Here is a 9949-nt window from a genome sequence, read left to right on the forward strand (position 1 = left end):
GCATTCCACTCGCGTACATCTCAATGTCCTCACTTTTCAAGGAGCGCAACTTCCACTGATCAGAGGTCGAGAATGCCTTCGATCATGTCTCTCGCATTTCCTGCAACTCATCCCTCACACCCCGTCCCCACAGCAACAACCAAAACAGAAACCCCCTCATCCTCATGTACCACTCCACCAAAATCCGGATTTAACGCCTCATCCTCTGGCCCTTCCGCCATCTGCAATCTGACCGCACCATCAAAGACATTTTTCCCTCCCCACCCTTACCTGCTTTCCGGAGGGACCACTCTCTCCAGGACTCCCTTGTCCAATTCACACTCCGCACCAGCCCCACCACACAAAGCACTTTTCCCCGAAACCGCAGGAAGTGCTACACCTGCCCATACACCTCCCCGCTCACCCTCATCCCCAGCCCAAAGACGACTTTCCACATCAAGCCAATGTTCACTTGCACTGCTGATGCGGTATACTGCATCCACAGTTCCCGTTGTGGCCTCCTCTACATCGAGGAAGCCAAGCAGAGGTTTGGGGACCGCTTTGCAGAACACCTATGCTCGGTTCGCACCAAACAACTGCACCTCCCACTCGCGAACCATTTCAGTCCCCGTCCCATTTCTCAGACGACTTGTCCATCCTGGGCTTCCTGCAGTGCCACAGCAATGCCACCCAAAGGCTGCAGGAACAGCAGCTCACATTCTGCTTGGGAACCCTGCAGCCCAATGGTATCAATGTGGACTTCACAAGCTTCAAAATCTCCCCTCCCCCAACTGCATCTCAAAACCAGCCCAGCTCATCCTCGCCTCCCTAACCTGTCCTCTCTCCCACCTATCCCCTCCTCCTACTCCAAGCCCCACCCCCATCTTCTACCGACTAATGCCATCCCGCCCCCTTGTCCTGTCCGTCCTCCCTGGACTGACCTATCTCCTCCTATCTCCCCACCGACACTCACCTCGACTGGCTCCATCTACACCTCTTTGATCCTCTTTGTCTCATCTCCACCTATCTTCTCCTCTATCCATCTTTGATCCGCCTCTCCCTCTCTCCCTTTTTTCAGGTTCTCCTTGTCTTCCCCCATTTCTGAAGAAGGGTCTAGGCCCAAAATGTCAGCCTTCCTGCTCCTCTGATGTTACTTGGCCTGTTGTGTTCATCCAGCACTGCACCTTGTTGTCTGATATATCAAGGCCTTGATATTTGAATGCATCTCAATCATGCCCCTGCTCAGTCTTCAGTGCTCCAATGGAACCCCAGTGATAGTGAAAGAATTGTTCAGGTTTCTGGACAAAACGCCTATCCCGACCATCCTTTCTGCATGTCTTGACATTTTCTGAGTGCAATATTTTGCTTTCAACTTCAGACAAGTGGCCACAAATCAATCAAAGGTAAAAGTGAAAATGAGCCAGACTGAAACACAACACTGTGCGTGAACAAAGTCAAAGCAATTCACAATACCGTGTCAGCGAACAATTCAGAAATAAATCCAGAATAAGTTACGATGCTTCAACTTTATTGAAGTTGAAAATTAAATGCTTGATACAGACCACAGCCATTCGCACAGGGTGACAGGTGACGATTTTAAGAGATCTCAATGGCATATATTCAGAATAATAATTAAAATCAAATTATCTGTCTGTGAAATCAAAGGGCTGGAGGAATTAATGATTGAATCTATCACCAAACCATTTTTTTTGGTGGTGGTGCTCCCATATTTCTGCTGCGCTTGTTCTTCCAGTTGAAAGTGGTTGTGCATTTGAAAGATGCTATCAGAATTTTTGCAAATACATCTTGTGCATAGTACAGACTGCAGCTCCCGAGTGTCCATAGTGGAGGGAGTCAATGCTTGTAAATGTCGTGCCAATCAAGTGGGCTGCTTTTTCCATGAAGGTGTCACGCTTCTTGAGTGCTTTGGGACTGCATTCATCCAGCCACATGGGGAGTATTACATCACACTCCCGACTCTTGCATTGTAGATCGTGGACAGGCTTTGGGAGTCAGGCTGTATTTTATTTGCCATGATATTCGCTGACACTGGCTTCTTGTAGCCACAACATTTATGTGGTGAGTCCAGTTCAGTTTCTAATAAATGATAACCCCAGCATGTTGACAGTGGAAGATTCAGTGATGATAACAGCGTTGAATGTCAAGGACTGGTGGTTAGATTGTCTCTTCTTGGTGATGGTCATAGCCTGGCATTTTCTGTGGCATGAATGTTACTTGCCACCTGTCAGCCCAAGTTTCTATATTGTTCAGATATTGTAGCATTTGGCAATGGACTGCTTCAGTGTCTGAGGAGTCACAAATCATGCTAAACATTGTGCAATCATCAGAGAAAATTCTCAATTCTGATCTCATGATGGAGTGAAGATCATTGATGAAACAGTTCATGTATTTTGGGCCTCAGACACTACCCTGGGGAACTCCTGCAGAGATATTCTGGAACTGAGATGACTGACCTCCAACAAACTTGATCATTTTCAGCTGTGTCAGTGATGACTCTTACCACCAGACAGTTTGCCCCGCAGAATCCCAATGATTTCAGTCTTGCCAGTCCTCCTTGATGCCAAACTCGGTCGAAAGCAGCTTTTATGTCAAGGGCTGTCACTTTCACCTCACCTCTGGGATTCAGCTCTCTTGTCCCTGTTTGAACTAAGGCCCGCAGCTCTGTGGCCCTGGCGGAATCCAAACTGGGTATCACTGAGTAGGTGCTGCTTGATCGCACTATTGATGCCACCTCCCATCACTTTACTGATGATCAAAGTAGACTGATGAGGTGGAAATTGGCCAGGTTGAACTGGTCCTGCTTTCCATGTAAACAACATACTTGGGCAATTTTCCAAATTGCCGGGTTGATCCCAGTGTTGTAAAGTGGACTGGAACAGCTTGGCTAGGGGACCACTAAGTTCTGGAGCACAGGTCTTCAGCACTATTTCCGGAATGTGTTCAGGCCCTGTAGCCTTTTCTGTATCCAGTACCTCCAGCCATTTCTTGATATCATGTGGAGTGAAACAAATTGGCTGAAGACTGGTATCTGTAATGCTGGGGGCCATTGGAGCAGGCCGAGGTGGATCATCATCCTTGTCTTTCACACTGATGTACTGCACTCTCCCATTATTGAGGATGGGGGCATTTGTGCCGCCTCCTCCTCCAGTCAGTTGTTTAATTGCCCACCATCATTCACACCTGGATGTAGGAGCAATGCAGAGCTCTGTTGGTTCTGGGATCACTCGGCTCACCCTATCACTGGCAGATTATGCTGTTTGTCCTGTTTTATGGCTTCACCAGGTCGACACCTCAACTTCAGGTATGCCTGGTACTGGTCTTAGCATGCCCTACTGCATTCACCATCTGCAGGTGGTGGATCGGTAAGGATCGGTCAAGTATGTCCTTTCCTCTTAATGGTTTCCTCATCACCTGCCTCAGATCCTGTCTGGCAGCTTTGTCCTTTCGGACCCAACCAGCTCCATCAATAGTCCTGCTGCCAAGCTATCCCTTCTGGTATATTTTGTCTCTTCCCATCCTCAGTGATTCCTCTACGTATTGTTCAACAGAGGGGAGTACCAATTCATAAGCTCACGGAGGACAGTATGCAGTAATCAGCAGGAGGCTTCCTTTCCTACGTTGAACCTAAAGTCATGAGACTTCATGGGGTCCAAATTCAGTGTCGAGGTCTCGTTCCCGATTGCATACCACTGTGCGTCCACCTCTGCTGTGTCTGTCCTGCCTGTGGGAGAGGACATATCCGGGGATGGTGATGGTGGTGACTGTGACATTGTCTGTGAGGTACGATTTCTTGAGTATGAATACGTCAGTCTGTTGCTTGACTAGGCTGAGAGACAACTCTCTCAATTTTGGCACTCACATCCAGATGTCAATCAGGAGGAGTTTGCAGGGCTGGTTTTGCCTTGGTGCCTATTTCGATGCCAGGTGATTCATCTGGTTTCATTTCTTTGAGGCGTTTTTGTGATTGGAACAACTGAATGTCTTTCTAGGCCATTTCCGGCAGCAATTGAGAGTCAGCAACATTGCTGTGGGTCTAAGTTACATGTAGGCCAGACGACAAGAGGATGGCAGATTTCCTGCCCTGAAGGACATGAGTGAACCAGATGGGTTTTTCCAACAATCGATGATGAATTCATTGTTATCAGTAGATTCTTAATTCCAATAGTTTTTAATTGAATTCAAATTCCACCATCTCCTGTGTGCGATATGAAACCGAGCCCCCGTGATATTGATTGAGTCTCTGGATCAATAATCAAGCGATTATACCATTCAGCCATCACCTTCTCTTCCCTCTTAAATTTTGCCCAAATTTCAAAAAAAACCAATGTTTTCCTTAACATTCCACAGAGCAGACAGGAAGTTATAAGACACATTTCCTAAACTCAGTCACTGGTCAGATTTCAGAGTCCATTATTCAGGATAAGATATGGAATACTTGGAAGTGCATGGTAAAATAGGGCAGAGTCAGTATGACTTCATGCAGGGAAGGTCACGCCTGGTTAATCTGTGAGAATGTTTTGAGAGGTAATGAGCAAGTTCGACAAAGGAGAGATAGTGGGTGTGATGCATTTGGTTGAAGAAAAGACCCTCGAAAAGGTGGCACACATGAGACTGCAAAATTCGGTAAGAACCCATGGTGTTAGGGCCAATGCACTGGTAAGGATAACGGTTTGGTTGCCTGGCATAGGGCAGGGAGTAAGGGTAAAAAAAATTTTTTTAGGGATGGCAGCTGGAAACTAATGGGGTTCTACAAGAATTACTGTTGAAACCACAACTGGTCACATGAGCATTTCATGATCTGGAAAAAGGAGCTTTTAGTATCTTTGCAATGTTTGGAAATGAGACAAAGATAAATGGATGGGCTTGTAGTTTGGACAAGTGGGGGGCTGTCAAATTTCTTGGAAGAGGGAAGGAAAGTGAGCAAATGAATGTCAACTTGTTCTTTTTATTTTGTTTCAGTTAATTTCATGGCGATTGTGATTCTGTCCTGGGAAAAGTGTGGCCTCCCATCTGTACCACTCCGTCCCTTGTAGGCATGGCTGTAACACATCAATTGATCATTATCACTGAGATCATACTGAGATGAATCAGTTATCATTTCGTACAAATAACGTTTATTCACATAACCCCTGTGTGGAGTCCTCTTTTTACAGTGAGTCATGCACCCCAACACTATTCAGGCATTTTCACTGTAACTTTCACTTTCGATCAAATTGAGATATTCATTGTCAGAGACTGATAAGGTCAGATCACATACAACAGTTGTGTTGCTGGGAATGACCAGTACAAAACTCAGTTTGAAAAATGTTGCCTTTAATTTGTGCAGGAGCTGGGGGAGATAATTGACTGCCTGTCATGGTTGGGTCCACAATGGTTCCATCAATGTAAGAACAGCATGGCGGGAATCACCCCACAGCGCTTCGTCATGATCTCCCATTCAACCAGGCACAGCTGCTCTCTGTGTTTAACCAACGTGCTTATTTCTCAAAACCTTAACGTGTTTACCACACAATATGTTTCTCAAATTTCAAAGTTCGAATTAACTTTTGTTGCCCCCGCCCCTTTTCTTAATTGAACATCGTGCTGTGGGAGAGATTTGTACATGTATTTATTCCATTTTGTGTTAATAATGACTTAATCTAATTCAATTCATGTGTATCACCTTAATTAGACCACATTGGAGCACTGTCCAACTCACCAGATATCACAACATAGGAAGGATGTGATTTCACTGGAGAAAAGGTAAAGGAGATTTACCAGGATGTTACCTACGATCAAGCATTTCAGGTACAAGGAGAGATTAGATAGGCTGGGATTATCGTTCAGAGAGTAAGATTGAGGGGGAACCTGACTGTGTTGTACAAATTGACGAGAGACATAGAGATGTAGATGTTGAGAAATGTTTCCCCTGACTGGAGGAATCAGTCAGCAGCGCTCACAGTCTTAAAATAATGTTTAAAGGAGATTAGAGCATTTTGTTTTATCACCCAGAGAGTGTTGTATTTCGAAAATGGTTTGCCATTAATGGTGACACATGCACAAACAAACAAAACATTTCCAAAGTATCTGCATGAGCATTTGAAATACTATGGCACACAAGACTTTGCACCAAATACCGGAAAATAAGTTCGATATAGATAGATGTCTGATGATTGGCATGAACAGGAAGAGCAGAAGAGTCTGTATCCCTGCTGTAAAAGCTCAATAACTGTTTGTGAGTAGTGACAAAAATCACTGAGTAACTTTACTCGGAATTCAGGATTATGTTATTTGATGGGAAAAGTAGAAGTGTTTTATTTTCTCTTTATAGTCTCGTGGATTCGTCCAAAACACGATAAGGCCTCAGTTAGATTACAACTCTGCTTGAAGTCAAAGGCTGAAGTCAACAACATCAAGTCATCATAGGCTTAACAGAACAGAGAGCTGGTCTCGCATTGGATCGAGACAACTGGTGATGGTTTGACCTGAGCGTTACCACACCTCAGGTGAGGGGACAGGTTGAGGAGAGCCCTTCATGGTCAGTATGCGTTGACACTGAGGAGATATTGCCATGTGCTGATTCGATTGGTTATTAAGTATTAAAGTTTGGAAATGGTTGGATAACATTGCCTTTGCATGAACTTTGAAGGAAAAGTAGAATCAACACAGTTGGATAGAGATAAGAATGTGTAACCTTTTTTACAGTAAAGCTGCTATCTGCTCCAATCGTGTAAAACCAGAGTTTTGTAACAAACTGTGGAGTTGTGTGCTAACGTTGTCGAGTACACCTCCCAAACGTGGATGAGTACAAACTTAAGGAAACACAAGTCTCCTTTGGTCTTGAGGGAAAATGAGCGAGAAATGATCGCTTTATATTCTAGTAAAGTATCTACTGACAGAAATTTAAGTCATCACAGGACATGCCGGGGAATGGATGACACCAAAATTGGTGCTCTTGTCGGCAGTGAAGGAAGTTATTGAAGATTGCAAAGGGATCTTGATCGATGGGCCAATGGGCTGAGGGCAGTCAGATGGATTTTAATATGTGTTTATGTGAGGTATTGCTCTTTGGGATGTGTACAGTTCATGGAGACCCTGTGTAGCCCACAGAATCCATACAGTGTGGAAACAGGACATTTGGACCAACAAATCCACACCAACCCTCCCTCCAGCTTCCCTGACCCTATTGCTGTAGCTCTGCACTTTCCATGGCTAAAGCACCTAAACGACATATCCACGAACACTGTGAATAATTTAACATGGCCTATCCACCTAAATTGCATGTTTTTGGCCTGTGGAATAAGCCTGACCACCCAGTCGGAACCAACACAGACATGGGGAGAACATGCAAACTCCTCACAGACAGTCACATAAGGGTGATTTAAGGTGAGAGGACAAAGATTTAAAAGGGAACTGAGGGGTAACTTCTTCACACAGAGGTTGGAATGAACTGTCAGAGAAAGGGGTAAATGTAGGCACAGGGGCAACCTTTAAAAGACATTTGAATAGGTGTGTGGATTGGAAATGTTTAATGGGATATGGTAGAAATGCAGGCAAGTGAGACTAAGACAGCAAGAACTGCAGATGCTGGAGTCAGAGGTAACAAAATGTGCAGCTGGAGGGACATGGCAGGCCAGGCAGCATGAGAGAAACAGGAAAACTGATGTTTCGGCTCAGGATCCTTCTTCAGAAGGGAAGTGGGACTAGTTCAGTTCACACCATGCAATCTATGTGTTTGCAGTCCATTTGCTGCAGACAGAACCATAATGCCCTCAGGAAGGGAATTACAGGATTTTGATCCAGCGACAGTGAAGGAACAGTGATATATTTCCGAGTCAGGATGGTGGGTGGCTTGGAGGAGGTGTTGTTCCCAACTATCCGCTGCCCTTGTCCTTCGAGATGGAAGTGGTCATGGGTTGGAAGGTGCTGTATGAGGATCTTGTACATAGTATACACTGCTGTTACTGCGCATCACTGTTGGAAGGAGTGATTGATTGTGGATGTGGTGTCAATCAAGTGGCCTGCTTTGTCCTGGAGAAGGTCATGGGGAGCTACCTTTTTGAATGGCTGCAATCCAAAATGATAAGTATTCAATGGATTTTTTTTCATGTTTCAGATGTCAAAAATTATGAGGATCAGAGGTAAGGGCAACAGGAAGAATATTTTCCCCTTGATAGAGGGACCAAAGAAGATTGAGACAGATATTTAAGGTCAGAATCAGGAGGTTTCAAGGGCATGTGAGTTTTCAAACATATGGCATTTAAAATGCCATCTCCTATGCCAAATTCCTTTGCCTCTGCTGCATCTGGTCCCGTGATGAGGCATTCCACTCCCAGACATCCCCCAGATTTTTCAAGGGCCACAACATCCCCCTGCTTAGTGGTTGAAAACGTCCTCAACTGCATCTCCTGCATTTCCGGCAACTCATCCCTCATACCCTGTCCCAGCCACAAAACCACAGGATCCCCCTCATCATCACGTACTACCCCTACAATCTCCGAATCCAACATAACATCGTCCAGCACTTCTGCCATCTGCAATCTGACACCACTCCAAAGACATTTTATTCCCCCCTCACCCTGCTCTGCTTTGCGGAGGGACCAGCCTCTCCGTGACTCCCTCGTTCGCTCCGTACTCCCACCAGACTCACCCCTCCCTGCCTACCAGAATTTTTCCCTTCAACCGCAGGAAGTTCTACACCTGCTGTTGCACCTCCCCCCTTCACCCCAACCCAGGTCCCAATAAGACCTTCCATGTCAAGCAGATGTTCACCTGCACACATGCTAATATGGTATACTGTGTCCACTGTTCCCGTTGTGGCCTCTTCTCCTTCGGGGAAACCAATTAGAGGGTTGAGGACTCATTTATGGAACACCTATGCTCGGTTCGCATGAAACAACTGCACCTCCCAGTCGTGAACCATTTCAACTCCCCGTCCCATTCCGCAGATGACTTGTCCATCCTAGGCCTCCTGCAGTGCCACAACGATGCCACTTGAAGGTTGCAGGAACAACAACTCATATTCCACTTGGGAACCCTGCAGCCCAGTGGTATCAATGTTGACTTCACAAGCTTCAAAATCTCCCCTCACCCTACCACATCCCAAAACCAACTCAGCTTGTCCCCGGCTCCCTCGTCTGATCGTCCTCCTATCCATCCCCTCCTCCCACCTCAAGCCCCAACCCCATCTCCGACCTACTAACCTCACCCCGCCCCCGTAACCTGTTCTTCCTCCCTGGACTAACCTATCTCTTCCCTCCCTCCACATCTACACTCACCTTTAGTGTCTCCATCCCTGCCTCATTGACTGATCTGTTTCCTCTCCACCTATCTTCTCCTCCACCCATCTTCTCACTGCCTGCCCCTCTCTCCCTATTTATTTCACAATCCCCTTCCGCCCATTTCTGAAGAATGGTCTATGCCCAAAATGTCAAGCTTTCCTGCTCCTCTGATGTTGCTTGACCTGCTGTGTTCATCCAGCTCTGTACCTTATTTTCTCAGATTCTCCAGCATCTGCAGTTCCTCCTATCTCTGAAACATTTATAATCAGCTACTGGATGGGGTGATGTACCAGGGACTCCAACAATAGCCAGGATGGGAGCGTAAAAGTGCTGGCTAACATTAACCAGAATTTCTATCCAATATGCTGACAAAGGTAGACAAAGAATTAAAAGAGATCAGGATAAATCCCTGTCCATTGGTACAACATTCCAGTCTGTTGTTCTCACATTCTGATCCATTGTTAGAACATTCCAATCTCTTGTTCTCAGATTCCGATCTCTCCTCTCCATCTCTTTGGAGCTGCTGATCCCTGTTAGTGTCGGAGGTGAGGCTCCTGCTGACAATATAGGATAACACGCTGAGAACAGTTCCTCAGTAAGAGATGAGAGAAACCGTCCAGTGACACAATTAGGTTCATGCAGAATGACATTGATCACAGTCACTGTACAAAGGGAGTTTGGGTGATGAT

This window comes from Stegostoma tigrinum, chromosome 21 (genome assembly GCF_030684315.1).
Source record: "Stegostoma tigrinum isolate sSteTig4 chromosome 21, sSteTig4.hap1, whole genome shotgun sequence".
In the NCBI taxonomy this organism is placed as follows: domain Eukaryota; kingdom Metazoa; phylum Chordata; class Chondrichthyes; order Orectolobiformes; family Stegostomatidae; genus Stegostoma; species Stegostoma tigrinum.